This window comes from Oncorhynchus clarkii, chromosome 22 (genome assembly GCF_045791955.1).
Source record: "Oncorhynchus clarkii lewisi isolate Uvic-CL-2024 chromosome 22, UVic_Ocla_1.0, whole genome shotgun sequence".
NCBI lineage: Eukaryota > Metazoa > Chordata > Actinopteri > Salmoniformes > Salmonidae > Oncorhynchus > Oncorhynchus clarkii.
This window is the reverse complement of record NC_092168.1, coordinates 1,972,247-1,998,937: the sequence shown is the minus strand read 5'-3', so window position 1 is coordinate 1,998,937 and position 26,691 is coordinate 1,972,247.

Genomic DNA, 26,691 nt, shown 5'->3' with positions numbered 1-26,691 from the left:
GAAATACATATTGAAGACGTGTTATTTTGCTGTCAATCTCAGACACAGGAAGTATCTAATGACTGCTGTCTAAGGCGACTGGAATATTACATTTGCTATGAAAAACCATAGTTTTAACTCCCCTTTGTCCCCCCTCTGTACTCCCCGATCCAAATAGACAATGCATCAGCCGGGCTTGATGCCTCAGATGTTTGGGTTCATTAAAAATCTTGAACTGGTGCCAGGGCTGTAGCTGGAGATAAAAGGACCATAAAAGGACGACAAAATTTATGGATGGCAAGTCACCACCTCACCCTGGCATTTATAATAAACAAATGGTTTCTGTTTCCAATTTACATTTCTCATTATACTGTGACTTTTGGAAAATGTGTTTTGATTTACCAATATTTTATCTGCAAAACTGTATAATTGATTAGATTTACATGGCTCTGATTTTAATACCGATCGCCTCCCCCAAAAATTAAACGATAACAACTCCCAAGGCGCATTGACATGATATAAAACAAACCCACATATCAAACAGACTTGCCTGAGAAATTAATTGGCCATAACCACCATAGAATCCAATTCATCTCTTTGAGAGATGGTTATGGGAGTGGAGGGGGACCCAAAAACATGGAAAGATAGACTTCACAGGTCCGGGTTAGAGTGACATCAATGCAGCGTGCCAGTGTTGGCCACATTAACCCATAGCTAAATCCCATCACACAAATGTCAGTAGATCCGTTATGAAACCGTGACATTTAGATCCAAGGTCTCCATTGTGGTTGCAGACAGGCGGCTGGTGTTTGTCCATCCTTAGCACCCCTTCCAACACACACACACACACACACACACACACACACTGTAGTCTAAACATTAAAGATCACAAGGAAGAATTAAAATATGTCAGGGATTTCTGTTACATAAGATGAACTTTTATTCTTGTAATTATGAGGGAGAAACAGTCATGGTTTTCTTATTGATAAAAAAATATAATACATTGATTTATTATATAGTATGACCATTTGTGGAAAACTACTATAATTCAATTTTGATGTGAGCTTCAACCAAAGTTGAATGTAATTAAATGTAAATGTAATCCACACCACGTGTTTTTTTTTTATTAAACAAACAATGAATGGACGTTTTACAGTAATGATTTGACAAAATGTATGTACCTATGTTTTTTTTTCAAACATTTGTCACACATCCTGAAAACAAATAAATAGCACAGGGCTACTACACTTTTCTAACAAAACCATAGACATACATCATTGAGTAAAACGTGAAATATTGGAATAATTCCTATTTTTGTAGTTTGACAAGATCAACATGATTCTGTAATAAAATGAATAATTTAGTTGCCAAAATGTCTTATACAAGTTTACTTGAAAGCTTATTTCTACCAATTAATCTGTGTTCCCAGTGGGAAATTAATTTCATACTTCCACATAATCATGATTAATATCTTTACATTATGTATCTCATCAAAATGTCATCATTCAATAATATAATATTATTAAGTAAAATACCACTCAAAAACTATAATTTGGTATTTGGTTCATTAGTCCACTGTTGATACAGTACCAAAATGTTTTGCATATCAGGACGTTTTCAAGATATAGAACGTGCATTTGCTTCCATCCAACCATTTTATGTTTATTAATTAACTGATGCAGAAAAAATTTCATGACAGGCCTGATGGAAACAGCAAATATGTCCTAATTTAATTTTACCTTTATTTAACTAGGCAGGTCAGTTTAAGAACAAATTCTTATTTACAATGAAAGCCTACCAGGGAACAGTGGGTTAACTGGTCTAGGAACAGTGGGTTAACTGGTCTAGGAACAGTGGGTTAACTGCATTGTTCAGGGACAGAACAACATATTTTTACCTTGTCAGCTCAGGGATTCAATCCAGCAACCTTTCAGTTGGTGGCCCAACACTCTAACCACTAGACTACCTGCTGGTTACTAGTACAACACTCTAACCACTAGACTACCTGCTGGTTACTAGTACAACACTCTAACCACTAGGCTACCTGCTGGTTACTAGTACAACACTCTAACCACTAGACTACCAGCCACCCTTAATGTCAAAAACACAAAATATGCCAGACGACTGTGGATACTTTTTTGTTAGTGAAATCGGTTAAACGACAATTGCGGTGGAAACGCCTTACATGCGCAAATATTGATGTAATAACCATCATGTTGAAGTAAACTTAGAGTCACACAATGATATTGTGTTGTCCTCCCACCAGATGTAGAAAAGAGGAAGAGTTTAGGCTGATGTGGTGGATTGAGACGCAGCCCAGGCAAACAAACATTTATCTCAAGCTTAAACTGACGGATTTTGATGGGGATTTTTTTATTATATATATATATATACTTAGATTGACCCACCGGTGCATCAATAGACTCTTAAGGACAAAATATTTTAAGCACTGTTCGAGCTGAAGAAATCAAATAGTAATAATAATATGAGAATGTAAGAGATCTGCATTGCTTTACATGCACACATAATGATCTTGCCCTTATATCTCATCATGTAATCGACCCTCTCCACTTCATCAGAAAACCATTGTCTAGACTAGAGCACGCGCCAAGATGAGATTGGGCAAGTTTGTTATTCATCAGAACAGCTTTTTGTGACAAAACCATCGGTAGAATTGAAAATGTGAATTTTTTTTATTTGGTACATGAAATCTTATGTGAAAAAGTGTGCTCCCTTGTCATCACGCACAGCTTTTATTTTTTGTGTGAATATTTGATTCGCTTTAAAATCTTTCGACAAGTTGGTGGAAGCCTAGCTACGGAAAGACTATATGGTAAATCGTACGAATACAATTAATAGAACACTTTAAGTATGGCTTGTGAATTTGTAACCTAATAGACAATAATTACTTAGTAATTATATCACTGTACGTTCCAGTTTTAAAAGAGGCTGCACGTGAGTAAATTAACCTGTTATGTCTGAGATATACCAGGGTAGATTCTCCTGAAATGTCCTTATTGTAGCATGGCCTGATACTGTTGAAACCTGGGTCACGTTCAGAAGGGCACAAAATGTTTTGCAACGCAAACCCATAACCTGTGTTCTAATTTGATGTTAAATTCAGGTAATACCTCCCCATTCCACACTTTTTCTAAATGTTTGCTCACTACTGAACACAACCTTATAGCAACAGGGGTTAGTTAACCTCGGTCTCAGGACAACTCCACATCACTGTTATTACTACTTCTCAGTAGGACAGAGGTAATCCAAGAGAACGCTAATGAGTCATTGGGACAAACCCCGATCCAAACTGAAGCATCATAATGAGTCATGTGTGATGAAGAGCAAAACCCAAATCTCTAAACAGGACAAGGTGTCATAAACCTCTCGTGTCAAGGCCACAACACCTATAACCCACACGGCCGAGACACACGGTATGCTTAATGATTGCCTTATCGCATTAAGAGGCAAGTCTGTGAGAGGGGGAGCAGGGGAGAAAGAGGGGGAGAGAGAGAGAAAGAGAGGGTAAGGGAGGAGAGGAATGAAAACTTTCATTACCAGAGACAGAGCCTTGCTGCCCTCTCTCTCCCCTCTCCTCTCCTCCCACCACCACCGGCAGTCCAGCAGATCAGGAATTACAAATGATATCATGACAATTTTTCACGCTCTTCAAACCAATGATGTTTTACCGACTCATTTACTATGATACCTTGCTACGCGTCCAGCTGCGAATCAGGGATGTGTCACGGGACTGAATCCCCCCCACCCCCCACCTCCCTGCTGAGCCTGTCCAATGACCTGGAAGGCAATAGGGGATGCCAGTGCCTGCAGCATGTGCTGCACTGATAAAGCAGCAGGGCACCGTCAAAAACCCTCCCATACAAACTTTCCAGATCACTTTGGCTTTTAACAGATGAGTAGGCACTGGTCGTTTTTTCGTTCTCTTTTTGTTCTCCAAAGCCATGTGGTTGATATACAATGAGTGATTCCCTTTTGCCTAGAAGGGGAATAGTGTTGTGGTGAATCTGGTGTGGGGGGATGAATATAGTGTGTGGCAGGGTCAGTGCTTGGGTTAAGCAACAATTCAGAGTGGTGCTCCTTTAAAGAAGATACTGATATTGCTATAGGCCTGCTTACCAGTTAGAGTTACATAGGCCAAAGAAATCAGCATACTCAGGGGTATGTGCACTCTTAGTTATAGAACCCTTTTTAGTTCCAGGTAGAACCTTTTTTTGTTCCATGTAGAACCCTCTGTGGAAAGGGTTCTGTATTGAACCCAAAGGGGTCCTACCTGGAACCAAAGGGTTCTACCTGGAATGAAAAATGATTACTCAAAGAGTTCTCCTACGGGGACAGCCAATCACCCTTTTAGGTTTTAGAGAGCACCTTTTTTTTCTAGGAGTGTGGGTGAGGTGGCAACATTCAAATTAAGCTGTCCATGTGCATACAGAACTATTTTATCAAAAATATGACCAAAAATGTTTCTTACTGACTAGAAGGATTCCTAGAGAGAATTCTGAAAATGGTAATACTAGTCCGAAAATGTGTACTTTCTATTTCTCTACAGCCTTCCAAAAGGGTTAATTGGCTGTCTCCATAGAATAACCCTTTTCGGTTCCAGGTAGAACCCTCTGTGGAAAGGATTCTACATGGAACCCAAAAGGGTTCTACCTGGAACCAAAAAGGTTTCTTCAAAGGGTTATCCTATGGGGAGGGGACAGCTGAAGAACCCTTTAGGTTCTAGGTAGCTCCTTTTTTCTAAGAGTGTAGACATAAATCAGAAGACACTTCTGTGAAAATCTGAGACAAAAGAGACCATAACACATTCATCCAATCATTTTCTGTGACTCTCCAACACTTTATTTAAGGAATTTATTTGACAGGGACAGTGGACAAGATCACATTTCCGTCTGTAGTCTCTCAATGGGCTTTATGAGTTTAGATTGTTTGGGTTTTCCCAATTAAATCCCCTCACGCGAACCCCAGGCCCTGAAATCCTTCTACATTATTGGAATAATGCGATAGGGAGTGATGAGGCTGGGAGTGTCAGGAGACATTAAGCCCTTGCAGCCCCAAGCTGGTGGACGATACTAGACTGAGCACCGACCGAAAGCAGAAGTCACTGACCCAGCAATGGAGAGAGAGAGAGAGAGACAGACAAAGAGAGAGAGGGAGGGAGGGATGGTTGGATATGAAAGGAATGAAGAAGAGACAGGGATAGAGGTGTGTGTGTGTGTGTGTGTGTGTGTGTGTGTGTGTGTGTGTGTGTGTGTGTGTGTGTGTGTGTGTGTGTGTGTGTGTGTGTGTGTGTGTGTGTGTGTGTGTGTGTGTGTGTGTGTGTGTGTGTGTGAGAGAGAGAGAGGGAGAGAGAAGGGAAAGAGAAAGAGAGAGACAAGAAAGAGAGAGAGAGAGCTGTTCTGCACACATTAACCAAATCACAGGAAATGGTTTTAAGGGCTGTTTTTCCCGTTGGGTTCACCCTGATTCCCACTTTCTCACTTCATTTCACTGAATTAATGAGCTGGTCAAGGCAGACCTCCAAAAATCACCATCTACCAATCACTTTGTTTAGGGATTGTATTTGTGTTGCATGAGAGGTTATGAGAAAAACACGATTATGGATGCACACATAGGCTACCTGTTAAAAGGGAATTACGTGATTTGCGATAATCCTAGATATGATTGTAGGCTAGTTAAAGTATGCTGGCATTTTAACCAAGGACCGTTGAAGAGGTCCTTAGTCCTAGATATGATTGTAGGCTAGTTAAAGTATGCTGGCATTTTAACCAAGGACCGTTGAAGAGGTCCTTAGTCCTAGATATGATTGTAGGCTAGTTAAAGTATGCTGGCATTTTAACCAATGACCGTTGAAGAGGTCCTTAGTCCTAGATATGATTGTAGGCTAGTTAAAGTATGCTGGCATTTTAACCAAGGATCGTTGAAGAGGTCCTTAGTCCTAGATATGATTGTCGGCTAGTTAAAGTATGCTGGCATTTTAACCAAGGACCGTTGAAGAGGTCCTTAGTCCTTGGAATGCTGTATGTTACTAGTAAAAAATATTAAACTCCAGACATGGTGGGAGTTTTGATTCATTGTCACTGACAGAGAGTCGACTCATCTGCTTTCCCAGGTCTGAAAAGTCCCTGATTAGATGGAGAGAATGGAAAACAGAAGTGTATCGGCCCTCCAGCACTAAGTTGAATGGCCCTGACATACGCTATTCAGTTTACATACATAGACAGTATGCTGAAGTGCTACTGCTTACCTTAAAATACAACTGAAACACAGAGTGTATTTAATTTAATCTGAGTACCTGTATCATTTTTTCCCCTATTTATATCCCAGAAGAGTCTTAACATTGGCTCAACCTAACCCTCACAGTATATTCGACACTGAGGACTATAGGCCTCTAGGGTGTGTTTATGAATGAGAGTGAATGGGCCTTTCCTACTCTACTCCAGCTGCACTGAGCTGGAACAAACCCAGTAGGAATGTTAGCAGCGGTAAATGGGACACTAGGACTGAGAGACGTCTAGAACATCAGAGAGGAACCATAGCTGTTTACACTCGGTTCACCTCAGGACACATCTACACGCGTTCATGTCAGGGGAGTAAAAAGGAAACCTCTGTGACTAAAGATAGAAATGTTGTGTCCTTGCGTTGTGTCTGTACATGAGCTTTACTCTTACTTCATGGAACACTTTGGTTTCTCTTTGGCTGACAGGTAACGCATTATGGTGCAGTTATAATACATTAGAAGACTTAAGCAAATATAAGCACACACTGTATGACCCTATTAAAATGCCTTGTTATTACTGTTTCTTATTAAATGCTCAAAGTGCTATAAACTTCTCATGTGTGTAACCTTATCCCCTTTTGTCTGACAGACCAACAGAAACCGACAGGAATAATATGCTTGCTTATTGTCATCTGTTGTATGTCCCCCCCCCCCTATTTATGAATTGATATGAGTTTATTCATTATTCATATCAGGGTTGGAATCATTACCATTTTTTCCATCAGGCTTGTCACTTACACAATAAACATTATGAAATCACACTTTCGCCCAAGGCACCGCCGGCGCAGCTTTGCAAAATGGTCACAATTGACTAGTTAACAAGGACACACCGGTACACTGGAGACAAACACCAAATGCCATACAAGTGACCCTTGCATTTTTAATACACAAGCAAACGATGACAATAAGACAAGTGACAGGTTGGGGCAGTGACCGGAGGAGGGAATATTACTAAACACAGAGAGGAACACGGACAGAGACACACGCCCCAGCCCTATACTCTTACTCTACCTACACCCTCTACCCCTTCAATTCTAAGAGTGTATTCTCTACCTCCAGCCCCAGTTGCAGGTGTCTAGCCCAGCCCCAGCCATATACCCGTGGCCCAGCCCCAGCCCTAGCCACAGCGTGAGACCCTATACCCCAGCCACAACCTAGTCTATCCATAGGCCCATTTCAAATAACAGTAACACTCACAATTAATTCAGTAATATCCAACATATAGGACAGTAAATAACTTCCCACCACAGCAGAATTATTTAATCGTAAAATGTATCCAACACCAGAGGCTCCTATACTAATTAACAGTGTGACACACACACACTCCCCCAGCAGTGGTCAGCCTGTAGAACCAGGATGTGTTAGCACCTTTATGATATAAATACTAACACACCCTGGGCATAAGAAAGCTGTCAGCAGAACATTTGTTTTCCATTTTTCACCACCTAAGGCACTTCGAACCAAGATGACAAGGCGTTAAAACTGTACACCAACACTTACTGTTTTGCCCTTTGGTGAATTGTGGCAGCTCAACAGATGGGGTTTATACCAGCACCCGTTAATTGTGTGTTCGGAGATTGACCGACACTCCATTTGGCTAGCCCTCACCTCCACACATGTAAGTATGTGTACTGTGGGGACACACACACAAGGGTGCACGAATGCACAGACACACACATGCAAGCAAACACACACACACATGGACACACACACACACGTGCAGATAAACAAATGTAAAGTTTTGCAGTTTTGCCATAGGAGCAAGTTACTGACTTATACTACACTCAGTGTTTCACATAACCAACTGTTACAGAGTGGATGCCAGAGGTGCGTGATCTGAACCTCTTGTGGAAAGAGACTGAAATGACCCCTACCTCCTTCCCCCTTACATTCCATCTAGCCGTAAATAGATCAAAGCACATCGCCGACCAACAGCCACACATCTATAATTGCAACACGGCCTAAATGGCTCAGAGCAAAGCGACCCGTCAGATGCTAAATGGTTTGGACACAGGAGACGCTGAAGCATACTGTATGAGCGGAGGAACGCTTACAGTTAGTCGTTGGCGGATAGGGGGAATTCTCTAGAGCCACACTGGGCCCTGTTGTCTGGTCTTAGGGCAGACTGATATAGATATCACAACTCCGGCCTGTGGAGGGGGACCCAGAGGGACCAGGGCAGGCCAGACATACAGCTGAGGCTGGAGCTGGGTTGGGGCTGCATGGGGATGGTTTGGGGTATCGGGCTGGGGTATGGGGAATGGGACTTGTGGTTGGATTAGGCTTGGTACTGGAGTTGTGAGAGAAGGCTGGAGGCTATAGGCTTAAAGGCAGCTTATAAGGTTGAGTAATAGACGCTGGGGCAGAGGCTGGGCTTGGGGTACATTGCTTATTCCATTGCCGAGCTGGTGCTGGGGAACAAGCCAATACTGGGGCTATGACCTGGTCTGGTCCAGGATTGGGGTGAGTGACGAGAGAAGCCTCAAGTTCTCCAGTTGTCACATCGTGACACTGATTCAGCCTAATGAGCAGCTCCCTGTCATCCTACATCTGGCCTGCGTACACTTGTAGGATCTGGCAGCCGGTAACCTGCTAGAGTCCCCCCCAACCTCACCCCCACCCTACTTGCCAGACACTGTAACTCCACCGTGAACTGGGCTCGTCACCGGATCAGCACCATCCCACTCAACAAGCACTGAGGTCCTGGTAATACCACCAACTTTCGCCCCGACAAACAAACAAATAAACAAATAATTAAACTAGGAAATGTATATTAGGGTAAAACAATGTTTGGGCTTTGTATGTGTAGACTTTGTATCTTAGCTTCCAAAGTGAGATTATTAAGCAAATTTGTTTATAGAATTTGAACTTTACAATACTGTCTCTTCAATACTCAACATATTTAATAGCTATTTTCAAGCCTACTGTCTAAAAATTGGTTTAGTTTTTGTAGTATATTCACGTGATATAACTGGGGTGCAGTTGAAAGACCCCCAACCTCATGTACTGTATATTCTTTGTTTAAGATAAAGTCACTTAAAATGTGCAGCTGCTCCAAAGGGATTTCATGTACAATGTATTGTCTAATTTCATATTAGGGTGAAGTTCAATAGTTAAAGGCAGGCCTTGAAAGGGGGAGAGAGAGAGAGAGAGAGAGCTACAGTCTTTTTTTACTGATGATGACGATGACAGTGATGATGAATAAGATATGGTACAACAGATTACAGAGAGTAGCCTTCCCAATCCCATCTCAAGACATCTCCTTCTCCATCTCCTTCTCCTCCTCAGACAGATGGACAGACAGACCAGCTTCCCAGAATTCTTCATGGGCACCGTCCTGGAAAATGGCACAAAGGTTTACTAAACATGGTCGCAGGCTGTGGCACCAATTACTGGTAATATACATCAAAAAGGTCCCGGGCTGAGGCCCGTGGAAACAAGACTGATCACTCCAATGACGGCAACTGTCAGTCTGCTCACCGCCAAGCTCTAGCTGTTGAAATAATTAGTCCATGGTCTGTGAATTAAACGATAATACAACGAGCCGAGCCGACGTCCAAAATATGCACATCGCCTTAGATGACCTGGAAACCTGCTGTCTGCCGACGCTACGGACCAGGAAACAGCGTCTTCAGATACACACACATGCACCGCATGTACACGGACCGGGGAACAGTGTCTTCAGATACACACACATGCACCGCATGTACAGGGACCGGGGAACAGCGTCTTCAGATACACACACATGCACCGCTTACCCATCCATGCACGCATGTACACGGACCGGGGAACAGTGTCTTCAGATACACACCCATGCACGCATGTACACGGACCGGGGAACAGTGTCTTCAGATACACACCCATGCACGCATGTACACGGACCGGGGAACAAGGCCACACCTTCGAACACACAGACACAGACACAGACCGAGGGACAAGGCCAAATGTCTTCAAAAGAGGCCCGAGGCACTGGAGGAAGAAAAATACAGGCTTTGTTTAATGATAATATGTACATGTTGGGGTAACATCAGGGAAAAGAGAGCAGCTACCCAAAATATAGTTCTTGTTGGGGGCAGCCTTTTGTTATGGTCCTGTCTCAATATCGAAGCTATGGTCGTTATGAAGCTGTCTTGGTTCAACATCCCTCTTCATTATGATGATAATGTCATGTTGTGTGTGCGGAGAAAGGGTCTTTGTGCAAGTTTGTATGCATTACAATGACATAGGCCTCCCAGAAGTCATTGTTAATTTTACACTTTAAATAAATTATAATCCTGAAGCATGAGTAAGATATCGTTTTTGTAATTAACAGAAAAAGGTATGTTGAATTAACAATCCTGCATTGATGCACAGATTCCAATTTCTTCTCAATCCAGTCTAATTTTATTTGAGTCATGATCTGTTTGGTATTAGGAACCTTGACATGGTTAAAATAGAAACCACAATATTTTTTAAAAGACAAGAATCATTCATTGAATGAATGAATCAGTCAAACGTCTACACTGAGTGCACAAAACATTAGGAACACCTTCTCTTTCCATGCCATAGACTGACCAGGTGAATCCAGGTGAAAGCTATGATCCCTTATTCATATCACCTCTTAAATCCACTTCAATCAGCGTAGATGAAGGGGAGGAGACAGGTTAAAGAAGGATTTTGTTTGTTCGTGCAAGTGGAAATACATGTTGACTCACCCTACTTGTAGAGAAATGCCGGTGCCATCCTCCTCTTTTTCATGTTGACGAAACGGTCTATCACTCTGTCATACAGTACAAGCTTTTATCTTTTGTTGTCCTAGGCTACCTGGCTAAAATGCTTGCTCGCTAGGCTAACTTCCATTTATGGGCAATGTTAGCTAGTTAACATTTGCCTTCTCGATCTAGCTACATATTTAACTTCCATCCTCTCAGGGCAGGGGTAAAATGTATGAATTAATGGTTGCATCAGACTCGCAGTTGTAATCATTGGCCAGTACAGAGAATTAAGTAAAACCACAAGTCTAAATTCCTATCTCCATCCATGACTAATTAAGGAAAGGGACCATTTTAGCTAGATAACACAAGGAGATGGAACAATTCAAGTTGTTTGTCAATGACATGTGCTCTCAATGCGTTATGATAGGAGTGTGTCAAAATCCAAGCTGGCTTCCCTTGACACGTTTTAGCTAAATGCTGACTGGCTCAGTTGTTATACTTTTTTTTATCAAGGGAGGCCAACTGCTCTCTGGCTTCCCTTGCATTCAATGCTACTGGCGGCAAAAATGTCATATTAGCTTGGACCAGACATCAACAGATAGAATGCCTACAAGTACAGAGGGGCACTGTTTGCTTTCTGCTCTGAGATACATTCAGCCTCTTGAGAATTGAGAATTGAGTGTCGAAAGATACATTTATGTATTTATTTATTTTTCTTGGTCACATTTTGGGGGAAGCTGACTTCCCTCGGCATGCATGAAAACCAGCCATTGGGTGCCAGGCTCACTGGTTTGTGTATGTCAAGAACTGCAATGCTGCAGGGTTTTTCACACTCAACAGTTTTTTGTGTGTATCAAGAATGGTCCACCACCCAAAGGACATCCATTCAATTTGACACAACTGTGGGAAGCACTGGAGTCGACATGAACAAGCATCCCTGGGGAACGCTTCGACACCTTGTAGTCCATGCCCTGGTGAGTTGAGGCTGATCTGAGGGGAAAAAGGGGGGCAACTCAATATTAGGAAGGTGTCCCTAATGTTTTGTATACTCAGTGTATAATCTGACGGAATCCATGTAAAAAAGAGAAGCCATTTAGATAAGTAAACACCATCCATATTATAAAATCAGTTTGTGGCTGTAGCCTCTGTCCTGCTAGCAGTGCAGGTGTAATTGACATACACCAGTTGCCTCATTTATAAATATTGTGTACACATAAACTATACCCCAAAGTGTGCATGCCCCAGTTTTCACGCAAAACTTTTTTAAATTAAAAAAATAGGTCTACTTGACGTGAGAACGTGTGTTCACCTACCCGCAAACTTTACACCATGCACATCTGCTAGTGGTTGGAATATTGTATTGCAAGCTGGCAATAAAGTAGGCCAATTGTGGGGATTTGATGAAAAGCAAGTGAAAATCTATTTTATATTTCGATTCTAAAATAATTAAACATAAAATCATAGGAAAAAGATTCCTATTTCCATAACCATTGCAGAATAAATTCCTTTGCTGGCCATGATGGGTTCATATTCCCAAGGGAGCCATAGCCTACAACAAATTACCATGCGCATCTCTAATTTAGTAAGACCTAGTAGCCTAGTAAATAGATAAGCTATATGCATTTCAAGTTTTGCAATATCATAGGCAGCACGGTTTATGATACCGGTAAACAACAGCTGAACATTTGACCTTTTGCATTAATGTAGGCCCATGCATTCTACTTAATCAAGTACGGTATAGATTTTTTTTTTTGTAGCCTGTCCTAGACAATGTTTCAGATTTCACGGGCAGTCCATCATATTTAAGTCGGGGGAAAGTTGATGTAAAACATTGTTGAATTCAAACCTGCTGACAGGTCAACAACAATTTGCCATTGTTTTCTCTTTCAGAAACTGACAGTCATTGTCCTGATACAGCATAAATGACTGCTAAAGATTAAGACATTTTGCCAACACAATAAACAGACGGTAGCTTTATGTAGAATCGTTGACACTATGGGTAGGCTACAGTGCTGCTGTGCAATAGGAGCACGACATCACTGCCTATTTAATCTCAGAGCCAATAGCAAGGCAAGACATATAAACCCAATAATCTACTGATAAACTACATATTGAACAACAATTTTGCTTGCCGTGGCCTAATTCCAAAAGTTTCAAATTATACTGCAAATAAAGGATCTTATTGTCACTATAAAAGGTGAATGGGGGCGGGGGGGGCGTTTTCCAGGCAGAGTATAATGCTCGTTCTTGCACGCAGTTTTATGACAGGTCTGAGATATAACGGGAAATATGTGTTTTATGGCATGCGGCAAATTGATATATCCCAATATTTTGTACTGTGCGGACTTTTCAGAAATTGAGCATGCAAAAGTTTTGTGTGAAATTTACACACATTAAAGGGGCCTCGTTTATAAATGTTGCTATGCAGAAAATATTGCTCCAGTTTTCAAGCAAAAGTTGGGATTTATAAAAACTGAGCTTGAGGTGAGAATGTGCTATCCTCCCGCAAACTTTAGAACATTTGTACACACAGTTTCTAGTGATTGAAGTATTGCTTTGCAAGAAGGAAAACGTTGCCTAATTGTAGCCTTTTGCAAATGGGGAATATATGATCACTCTTATTCATAACAAAAAAACAAGTAGTTGAATATAGGCTAACAACAAGATGCAATCATTTGCCATTAGTGATAAGAGCAAAAGTTGATTTATTTTATCTTTGCATTCTAAAATAATTTGAAATCGTCATGTATTTCCTATTATTTATTTCCATGATCATTGAAGAATACATTCCTTACCCTTTCTGACTGTGATGGTTTCATAGGCTACAAGCAATATAGCCTATAGACCTACAACAAGTTAGGATAGGCTACCATTCATCCCATCTCTCATTTAATTGGACCAACTTCACACTAGTAAAGAGACACTATTTCAGATCCGCAGACAGTTCACCTTTCCCATTGACGTTTGTAGGCTATGTCTGAATACTGTAATGTCAAATTTCTCAAGTAGACAATATTTCATTTATAAACATAATACTAACACATATGTCATAACTATTTCAGAATAAATCCCTTAGCTTTTCTGGCCATGATGAGTTAATTATCCCGAGGTAGCCAATAGACATAGAACAAATTACCATGCGTACCTCTCATTTAATTGGGCCTATTGGATAGGCTCGTTTTTGCTATATGCATCTGACAGGGAGCTCGGTTTATAACATACAGTAGAATTTAACAGGTGAACAAATATTTACTATTTTGCATTGAAGCGTGTATGCTACCACTGTGAGAGTGTAAGTAGGCCTACTGTAGTTTTCATTCATTTCTTTAAAGTAGACAATGTTTCAGAATTCTTGGACAGTGCAGCATAGCCTATTTATGTTCGGAAAAAGTCCATACAAAACCTATTGCATGCAAATGATCTTTCAGAACAGGTCAGACACAGCAAATGTCCCTGCAAAAGAAAACATTCTGTCAACACCTCCAAAGACATTTGTTCAAATTCGCCATTACTATTTCCTTTAGATACTGTCTTGGCCTAATTCCAATAATTACAAAGTATACAGCAAAGAAGGGCGTTAATTGTCATCAAGTTGAATGAAGTTTTTCAGGCTGATTATTAATGCTCATTCATAGGTGCACAATTTTACGACTGGTCTGAAACATGCAAATGTAGGCCATGCGCTAAGTTTATGAATCATAATATTTTTGTGAGTGTGTAGTCTTTTCAGAAATGGTGTTCAATTTACACGAGGCTATAAAAAAAGTCCCAGCGGCCCTATTTATCAGAGGTGCAAGCATACCAAAAAAAATGTATCTAAGCCTTGCTTGCGCCAGCTTTCCTGCAACGGTTGATAGGCCTGTTGAATTTGACGGGAAAGTGTGCATATCTCCACGCAAATCTCAAGCCATGCACGTGCACAACTTCAATAAGGTTGATCAGTTGTACTGCAATCAAATAGGTGTATTGTTCTTTTGGGGGAAATGGGAGGTGTTTGATGCACACTAATTAAAATAATTGTAGCCTAATAAAAACATTAAAACGTAGACCTAATGATATGATAGTTTTATCATACAGGCCTAAGTCATACTCATATTGCAGGACTTCTCTCTCCTTTCCTGACACAACTGGTTTAAATTATTCCTGCCGTTACACAACAAATAGTAGGCTACCATTTATCAATTACTCATTCAGGGGCAAAACATGCTTGAAAGTTATGACAGTATGGGTAGGCTACAGTATTGCTATTCCATTTCAGCCTATTAATCTCAGAGCCTATACCAAGGCAGGAGAACGAAACACAAGCATGTATTGATAAAGAAAATATTGAACAACAATTCCTCTTGTGCATAAGATTGTGGACTGTAAACAGCATGTACTTTAAATTGTTCAGTAGCCAATCAATATTGCAGAATGCTCAGCACTTACTATAGGCGGCATGCATTTTCTGTTTGAAAAATATAAAAAATTCTGCCCACACCCCTACAGAAATGTGATGAAATGTGGTATTCTGCTTTCTTTTAGAAACTGGACATGGCCCAGTTACAACATTTCCAAATCATACATCAAATTAGGCCATTTGTGTTACCATAAAAGGTGAATGGATGGCGTTTTCCGGGCAGGGTTGCAGCACTTGTTAACGAGCCCACACATATGATATAACTCTGATTCATCAATGAAAACATGTGCATATATTGTGTGCGACAGTTTGATAAATCGCAATAATTTGGGGTGCTCGCAAATCCTAGAATCTCAAAGTAGACAGAATTTAGTAAGGGCTCAGACACACCAACAGCGTTAGCTGGTAGAGAATAACCTACTTAGCACCTCTGAAAATAATTTGCAAACCGAGTGCACACCGATTTTACATGTAGAATCGCTTGAAAAATATAGGCAGCCAGATGTCTGGTCCCTAAAACACAGTGGACTGAACGATTGGCAGATGAACGCTAAGAGCCAATTTATGCTTGATCTAAAATGTGGTTGGAGGCGCCAATTGGAAGGTGTGACGCAATTGCGGAGCCTCAGGAGGCACGCAGAGGCCAAATTGAGCTCCATACAGCATCTCCCTGCGCCCTCACATTTTCAAACAATGTGGAGGGCTCTGCCTTGACATGATTGGATCACGGTAGGTGAGGGTGGGAGGTCTTGTATAAACACAAACTGACTTCCTTGACAACAGCTCTGTGCTGTTTGGCAAAGCACAATAAGTATGAATGCTCTGACTTCTGCAGAGGCCATATCACCCTAAATGCTGCAAGGCCAATGCAGATGCGGCTTGACCATGCAGCATCTTTAAGAGGCACATTGAGTGCCATGTGTGCAAGCCTTAAGAAATGCAGGCCTATGCATGGTTGATAAATGAGGCCCCTTTAAAGGCACTGCATGGTCAATCCGTTGTCTGCATTGTCCGTGCAACATTTATGGTGATATGGCCTCTGCAGAAGTCAGGGCATTCATACTTCTTGGCTTCACAGAGCTGTTGTGAAGGAAGTGGTCAAGGAAGTCAGTTTATGTTCAAACAGGATCTCCTGCCCACACCTACTGACCGTCATTCAGTCATGTCAATGCGGAGCTATAGGGAGCCCTCCTCATTGTTACGGTACGGAGCTCAATTTGGCATTTGTGTGCCTCCGGAGGCTCCACAATTGTGTCACACCATCCATACAGCGCCTCTGACCACATTTTGGATCTAGCATAAATTGGCTCTCATAGAAAGCAAATGTTCACAAGTTCAACTCTGGTGTGAAGTCATCAGAAGTTCAATGGGACACTGAACTAGAGTTCCATGGTATATGGGCTTCACAACCAGCTGAAACACTGTCAACACCCTGACAGTTTAGATTAAGGAATAATTATTTTGAAATTATTTTGAAGATGTATGTGTGGTGTATGGACACCTGCATTTAATTATTTTATAATGTGTGACTAATTCACAAATTCTCTGCAATACATGCTATTTACTCTTATTGTACACTTGGAGGAAGGGAGATAAGGTTCTCTCACTGTTTGCACACATAAACACACATATACACACACGCACACAAACACACACACACACCCTTCCTCACTATCCACACATAATTGGGTGTTCCTGAAAAACGAAGTGTTACATTAAATAGCTAAACACAATACTAAAGCTTTGAGCGAGGAGCCGTCATGGGAGCATTAGGGACAGGGGGACAGGGGAAGAGGGGCCTGGGCAGCCAGAATCTGATCTATGGGGGAGATGGTGATGATGAGAACAGACACAAGCCACATGAGGCCCCCTGACAAAGAAGGAGTGCCCTGCGGTACCTTTGCACATACTCACACACCAAATGCTAAGGGCCCAAACACTCTGCATTATAATTTTATTAGTGAATGCAAGGATGTACATTTATTGTCCTAATACCAATCGCTGTAACATAAAAACAAATGTCTCACATCTTACAGGAGAACACTAGGTCCAAAGTCAGAGCATAAGACAGCCGTGCCCTCTGCATTGTTTCCTCGTCTTTGTTTTTAGTCAATGGTTGTACACCCTCTAGTGGTTTAAATACACATTTCCTCTACTTTGATGAGAGACTTGGGATCATTTTTATAGAAGCACAATAGAAAACCGATGGATTTTTTATGAGATGGAAACCAAACATGCTGTATCAAGAGTCTTGTAAAAAGGCTTTACATAGCAATAAGAGATTAACCATATGAAAAAGATTCACCAAAACACAACAACTATTCATCTCTCCATGATCCATTTCTTCATGAATTACAGACTGGCGAACAATATGTTTTTTGCACTTATTTGTCCTACAACATTTTCTTATGGTTTTGTACTAAATTCGTTTTTATAATAGATTTTAAATTCTTTCATTCTTTAAAAAAGAATAACCTTAGTATAGTTTTTCCTAAATTGAACAGACCCGGGATTAAATCTGCAACCGTTTGAGAGCCAAAGGATTATGGCAGTGAAAAACACTCCACATCTGGTCAGACACCTATTCTGGAGCCATGCTGGTGATTGTGGACACCAAATGTCACTCTTAACTTTACCTCACCAACACACCACTGGTCATAACCCCTTCCATCATCCCTTTAAAATTAGATGCCAACTGGGTTTGTATTAACATAGGCTGTTGTTACACCACTAACCACATTTCCATCCACAGTTTTTATGCGAGTAAAGGCATAACGTCACAAAAAAAAAACATGACAGCTGTGATGGAAACAGGTCGTTTCGGTACAATTTTATAAATGCCTACACATAATTTGGTCGTTCGACATGGTGGGATCTTTTTGTATCGGTACAATTTATTATCAGAGAAATGGTGGTGGAAACGCCTTTATGCGCAAATATTGATATAACAACTATCATATCAAAGTTAACTTGGTATCAAAGTCACATGATGGTGTGGTCCTCCCACTATGACTCGTGAAACCATGCAGTTTATTAGGCTGCAGATGAAATAAATGATGATGAACTTAACAGGGTTGTGAAAGTGCACAGTGATCTTGATGCTCCTTTCCAATACATATCGGGGGTCTTATTCTGGTGACATGATGATCGATGCTTGACTGCTATTTGACAACAAATTCCTCAACAGAGGCTGATCAACAACTACAGGAAGCATTTGGTTGCAGTCGTTGCAACGAATGGTGGCACAACCAGTTATTGAGTATAAGAGGGCAATTACCTTTTCACACAGGGGAATTGGGTGTTGCATAATTTTGTTAATTCAAATCTTATTTGTAAACTCACATTCCCTTTATCTAATATTAGGTTTTGGTTGAAGATCTGATAACATTCAGTATAAAAAATATGCACAAATATAGAAAATCAGAAAGGGGGCAAATACTTTTTCACTGAATGTACATTGGATGGTGCCCTCAGTGTCCCCGCTTATAAATATCTAGGCATCTGGATTGATGAAAGTCTTTCCTTCAAAAAAGCATGTTGATAAGTTAGTTAAATCATCCAATGCAGAAGCTTTTATCTCAATATTAACAATTAAGTACCTTACTGTGATTGTTTTGAATCAAAATGGTCAAAAATGTATAAAAATGGCTTCTTAGGAAGAGCAATTTCTGAACTGAATAATTTTGCTTGGACTGTCTAGGAGTGGTCGGAGTGGGGAGGGGAAAACAGAAAACTAGCTGTAATTGGCAGAGGTTTGGAACTATCCTTCTTATTTGTCTATTTACTAATGTCACCAGGCAGGCCAAAACTCCAACCCACCAAAACAGGCTGAAATGTCAGGCGGTCTTGTCAAACAGCTCTTACCACTAAAAGAGCATAATCATAATTTTCACAATTTTTATTTCAACCTCATATTGAGGAAAGAGATTAAAACACTGCACTGGGCTTTTAAGAACTTAAGAATTAAAATGGGCTTGTTATATATATAAGAATAGGTCATGCCTTTCATTAAATAGCAGAAAACAAAATCATTCAGTCAACATTCATTCCACGCTGGAGGGAATAGCAGCCGTTTTACGGGCTCGTGAACAGTTGTGCTATTTTGTGTATTTTTTGTGCTATTCATATTTTTTTTATATGATGTTCCCGCCATCGTTTCCTATGACCGAAAAAAGCTTCTGGACATCAGAACAGCTATAACAGCTATAACCTTGATTTGGATGAGGACTTCTACATGTATTGATTATCCCGACCAGACCCAAATCCCAGACACTCGGAGAAGAAGGCGGCGTGCGGTATACCTGACAAGAATACGTTGAGGAGTGGATAAACTGCCTCTACCCTCCATTCTATTGTCACTATTGTCAAACGTGCAATCACTGGAGAATAAACTGGACGAAGTTCGTGACTATCCTATCAACATGATTTCAGGCGGTCTAGTAAATGGAAGGTTGCTAGATCGAATCCTCGAGCTGACAAGGTAAAAATCTGTTGTTCTGCACCTGAACAAGGCAGTTAACTCACTGTTCCTAGGTCTTCATTGTAAATAAGAAATGGTTCTTAAATTCTTAAGGTACAGGGGGCAGCATTTTCACTTTTGGATAAATAGCGTGCCCAATTTCAACTTCCTGCTACTCATGCCAAGATTTGGAAAGGAAACACTCTGACGTTTCTAAAACTATTTGAATCATGTCTGTGAGTATAACAGAACTTATGTAGCAGGCAAAACCATGAGAACTAACCATTCAGAATTATTATTTTTTTAAGTCTCTGTGGGTCCTCATTGGGAAACGATATTTCTTAGGCACTTGTTTGCAGTTCCTACCGCTTCCACTGGATGTCACCAGTCTTTGGAATTTGGTTGAGGTTATTCCTTTGTGCAATGAAGAAGTACGGCCATCTAGGAACTGGATAGCACTGTTGAGAGTGTGCAAGACTTGAAAAGTAGTGTTGGTTTGTTGTCTTCCTGTATTTAACACAGATAGACCCGTCTTCAATTTAATCGATTATTAACGTTTAAAAATACCTAAAGTTGTATTACAAAAGTAGTTTGAAATGTTTTGGCAAAGTTTGCAGGTAACTTTTGAGATATTTTGTAGTGACGTTGCGAAATTTGGAAGCTGTTTTTTTCTGGATCAAACGCACCAAATAAATTTTGGATATATATGGACGGAATTAATTGAACAAAAGTACCAATTGTGAGGTTTATGGGACATATTGGAGTGCCAACAAAAGAAGCTCGTCAAAGGTTAGGCATGATTTATATTTTATTTCTGCGTTTTGTGTAGCGCCTGCAGGGTTGAAATATGCTACTCTCTTTGTTTACTGTTGTGCTGTCATCAGATAATAGCTTCTTATGCTTTCGCCGAAAAGCCTTTTAAAAATCTGACATGTCGGCTGGATTCACAGCAAGTGTAGCTTTAATTTAGTATCTTACGTGTGTGATTTAATGAAAGTTTGATTTTATATCATTTTATTTGAATTTGCCGCTCTGCATTTTCCCTGGCTTTTGGCCAAGTGGGACGCTATAGCGTCCTCTTTCCTAGAGAGGTTTTAACTGATTTGCCTAGAGGTTATGTAAAAATATAATAAAAAAGGATCTGAAGAACTGTAATATCCTATGATTCTCTGTCATGTCTGAACAAGGACATGGAAAATATAAATTTAGCTACCTTTTCTATACATCAGGAGGACAGAACGGCAGCATCGAGGAAGCTCAGGTGTGTGTCTCTTTGTTAACTTCAACATTTCCAGCGGCTACAGAGATGGCCGCCTCGCTTCGCGTTCCTAGGAAACTATGTTTTTTTACGTGTTATTTCTTACATTGGTACCCCAGGTAATCTTAGGTTTCATTACATACAGTCGGGAGGAACTACTGAATATAAGAGCAACGTCAACTCACCATCATTGCGACCAGGAATATGACTTTCCCGAAGCGGATACTGTGTTCTGCCTTCCACCCAGGACAATGGATCGGATCCCAGCCGGCGACCCAAAACAATGACTTCGTAAAATAGGCAAATTAAGTGGTCTTGTGGTCAGGCTCCAGAGACGGACACACCGCGCACCACTCCCTAGCATACTACTCGCCAATGTCCAGTCTCTTGACAACAAGGTTGATGAAATCCGAGCAAGGGTAGCATTCCAGAGAGACATCAGAGACTGTAGCGTTCTTTGCTTCACGGAAACATGGCTCACTCGAGAGACTCTATCGTAGTCGGTGCAGCCAGCTGGTTTCTTCACGCATCGCGCCGACAGAAACAACCATCTTTCTGGTAAGAAGAGGGGCGTGGGGGTATGCCTTGTGATTAACGAGACGTGGTGTGATCATAACATCATACAGGAACTCAAGTCCTTCTGTTCACCTGACTTAGAATTCCTCACAATCAAATGTCGACCGCATTATCTACCAAGGGAATCCTCTTTGATTATAATCACAGCCGTTTATATTCCCCCCCAAGCAGACATATCGATGGCCCTGAACAAACTTTATTTGACTCTATACAAACTGGAAACAACATATGCTGAGGCTGCAATAATTGTAGCTGTAGATTTGAACTAATCTGAAAACAAGACTCCCTAAATTGTATCAGCATACCGATTGCGCAACCAGGGCTGGTAAAACCATGTATCATTGTTATTCTAACTTCCGCGACGCATATAAGGCCCTCCCCCACCCTCCTTTCGGAAAAGCTGACCACGACTCCATTTTGTTGCTCCCAGCCTACAGACTAAAAAAAACTAAAATAAGAAGCTACCACACTTCAAGACTGCTTTGATCACGTGGATTGGGATATGTTCCGCATTGCGTCCAACAACAACATTGACGAATACGCTGATTCGGTGAGCGAGTTCATTAGAAAGTGCATTGACGATGTCGTACCCATAACAACGATTAAAATATTCCCAAACCAGAAACCGTGGATTGATGGCAGCATTAGCGTGAAACTGAAAGCGTGAACCATTGCTTTAAACCATGGCAAGGTGACCGGAAACATGACCGAATACAAACAGTGTAGCTATTCCCTCCGCAAGGCAATCAAACAAGCTAAGCGTCAGTATAGAGACAAAGTAGAGTCGCAATTCAATGGCTCAGACACGAGAGGTATGTGGCAGGGTCTACAGTCAATCATGGACCACAAAAGGAAAACCAGCCCCGTCGCGGAACACGATGTCTTGCTCCCAAACAAACTAAACAACTTCTTTGCTCGCTTTGAGGACAATACAGTGCCACTGACACGGCCCGCTACCAAAACCTGTGGGCTCTCCTTCACTGCAGCCAACGTGAGTAAAACATTTAAACGTGTTAACCCTCGCAAGGCTGCAGGCCCAGATGGCATCCCCAGCCGCGTCCTCAGAGCATGCGCAGACCAGCTGGCTGGTGTGCTTACGGAGATTTTCCATCAATTCTTATCCCAGTCTGCTGTTCCCACATGCTTTAAGAGGGCCACCATTGTTCCTATTCCCAAGAAAGCTAAGGTAACTGAGCTAAATGACTACCGCCCATGTAGCACTCACTTTCATCATCATGAAGTGCTTTGAGAGACTAGTCAAGGACCATATCACCTCCACTCTACCTGACACCCTAGACCCACTCCAATTTGCTTACCACCCCAATAGGTCCACAGATGACGCAATCACAATCACACTGCACACTGCCCTAACCCACCTGGACATGAGGAATACCTATGTAAGAATGCTGTTCATCATCTACAGCTCAGCATTTAACACCATAGTACCCTCCAAACTCGTCATTAAGCTCGATACCGTGGGTCTCAACCCCGCCCTGTGTAACTGGGTCCTGGACTTCCTGATGGGCCACCCACACAGACAGCGTGGTGTTCAACCTCAGGAGGCTGAAGAAATTTGTCTTCAAAAACCAAAAACACTCACAAACTTTTACAGATGCACAATCGAGAGCATCCTGTCGGGCTATATCACCGCCTGGAACGACAACTGCTTCGCCCACAACCGTAAGGCTCTCCAGAGGGTAGTGATGTCTGCACAACACATCACCGGGGGCAAACTACCTGCCCCCCAAGACATCTACACCACCCGATGTCACAGGAAGGTCAAAAAGATCATCAAGGACAACAACCACCTGAGCCACTGCCTGTTCACCCCGCTATCATCCAGAAGGCGAGGTCAGTACAGGTGCATCAAACCGGGGACCGAGAGACTGAAAAACAGCTTCTATCTCAATGCCATCAGACTGTTAAACAGCCACCACTAACATTGAGTGGGTGCTGCCAACATACTGACTCACTCTAGACACTTTAATAATGGAAAAATGTATGTAATAAATGTATCACTAGCCACTTTACGTAATGTTTACATACCCTACATTACTCATCTCATATTGTACTCTATGCCGTTCGGCCATCACTCATTCATATATTTTTATGTACATATTCTTATTCATTCCTTTACACTTGTGTGTATAAGGTAGTTGTGAAATTGTTAGGTTAGATCACTCGTTACATATTACTACATGGTCTTAACTAGAAGCACAAACATTTCGCTACACTCGCATTAACATCTGCTAACCATGTGTTTTTGACAAATAAAATTTGATTTGATTTGATGACGGACTACAAAAGGAAACTCAGCCACGAGCTGTCCAGTGACGCGAGCCTACGAGATGAGCTAAATACCTTCCATGCTGGCTTTGAGGAAAGCAACACTGAGAACACAAACCAGACGACTGTGTGATCACGCTTTCCGTAACCTTTAAACAGGTTAACATTCACAAGGCTACAGGGATTACCAGGACATGTACTCAGAGCATGCACTGAGTGCATGGCTAGTATATTCACTAATATTTTCAACCTCTCCCTGACCCAGTCTGTAATACCTACATGTTTCAAGCAGATCACCATAGTCCCTGTGCTCTAATGGTGAGTGGGTCAGCTGTTTGTCCAACCACACACACCCACAATGTCTAATAACCCATCCGCAACCGCCCGACTATATGTGATAAAGTGAAAACTTGAGGGCTGCACAAGACCCTAACCCACAAATATAGAAAATGCGCTGTAGGCTACAGTCAGACTGATTTATTTTGTCTAATTTCGATATGTTTCTGCTTATAGCTGCCAACATTTTGGTAAGGTATTTGTTGGTCAACTTGTCTATAATTAAATACATGCAGCATCTCTTCTGTCATTATATGTTGGCCTAAAAGACTAAATAAAGCCTTTCTCACCAGAATAATGTCATCAATGATAGAATGAATGCTTCAATCTAGTTGACATCAGTAAAGTTCTCTCTGTCATCTCTGCTTCTTTCGCAGAGCTAAGATGTTTAGAGGGCCCGGAGAGAAAATTCAGTAACTCAACAACAAAAAAGTTGAACGATTTTCTGTGCAAAATTTCCAGATGACATCCGTTGACCATTTGTAAGAAAATAGTAAGCTGTGAAAATAACCCAACATTTTTCTGATAATATTTCATTTCGGCTTGGATGCATATTTTATGTGGTTGAAATACTATCATCTATTATGATGCTGATAAAGATGCAGTATCATGGTCCGAACATAACAACACAGTCATGAAGAGGGCCCGACAGCTCCTATTTCCCCTCAGGAGGCAGAACAGATTTGGCATGGGCCATCAGATCCTCAAATAGTTCTACAGCTGCATCATTGAGATCATCTTGATAGGCTAATTCACTGATTGATATGGCAACTGCTTGGCATCCGACCACAAGGCGCTGCAAAGGGTAGTGCGTATGGCCCATTATATCACTGGGGCAAGCTCCCTGCCATCCAGGACCTCTATACAAGGAAGGAACTAAAAATTGTCAAAGACTACAGCCACCCACGTCATAGACTGTTCTCTCTGCTACCGCATGACAAGAGGTATCAAAAAGGTTCCTGAACAGTTTCTATCCCGAAGCCAAAAGACTGTTAATCAAATGTCTACCCAGACTAATCGCATTGACCCCCTTTTTTGCACTGACATTATTGCACTAGCTCTGTGCACACTTGCTGGAATCTACCCACACACTCACAGATACTACACTGACACTCCAACACACACTAACACACTAGATATGCTCACACACACAAAACACATACGCACATGCATATTGGCGCTACACACTTTCACACTTTTCACATACACTGCTACTACATCGTTTACTATCTATCCTGATTGCCTAGTCACTTTTACCCCTACCTACAGCACGTGCACATATTATCCTCAATTACCTCAGCTACATCGTACCCCTGCCCATTGACCTGTACTCCTTGTATATAGCCTTGTTATTATAATTGTATTACCTCAGCTACATCGTACCCCAGTGCATTGACTTGGTAGCTGTACTCCTTGTATATAGCCTCGTTATTATAATTGTATTACCTCAGCTACATCGTACCCCTGTGCATTGACTTGGTACCTGTACTCCTTGTGTATAGCCTCGTTATTATAATTTTATTACCTCAGCTACATCGTACCCCTGTGCATTGACTTGGTAGCTGTACTCCTTGTGTATAATTTTATGGTGCTACTATTTACTTTTTTTTTCTTATTTGCACTTTTTTTTTTTTTTTTATCTAACTTTTTAACTCATCATTTTTGGGATTGGCTCGTAATTAAGTATTGCCTCTGAGGCAGTTCAGATGGCTGTGTGAGGACCTTTTTACGGAATAATATGTTTGTTTCTTATGATTCCGTGCTTGATCTTTTTTTATTGTGCTTTAGTTTTTTGCTTGCCTATATATTTTGTATGTTAACTACTGTATATATTTCTTACTATGTTTTCTAACTTTCCCCAGGTCGTTTCTGTAAATGAGAATGTATTCTCAGTTAAAACTCACCTGGTAAAATAAAAATAAAATTAATTATCTCAAAATCACACACCCAACACCCCTACCAGATTTAACAGCCAGAAGAAGGTCACATTCCTGAGAAGAGACTTCAATGCGTGGATCATGCTTGGTCATCACCTTTTTATTTCCTAAAACCCTTATGTGTCACACACTTGTCAAGCCCACAGAATGGTACACGCTCCACCTCATGGCACACCAGTGAGTATCCATGATTGTGTCATATTTTCTCTCACTTAAAAATGTTTGTCCTGATTTATTCTAGGACATTTTTTATTTCATCAACTAAGCATGCGCCTAAAGTAAGGGATGGAATTGTTGGGGATTCCTACGTATTTTAAAAGTTTTTAATATTTTAAATCTCCAATTTCGCCCCTGCCTAAACCTAAATCCAAACTCAATATGAGCATTAAGTCACAGAATGAGAGAGCGAAAGATAATTCATAAAAACTCTACAGTATCTACAACTGTATTCAAAGGGTACTCTATTTTA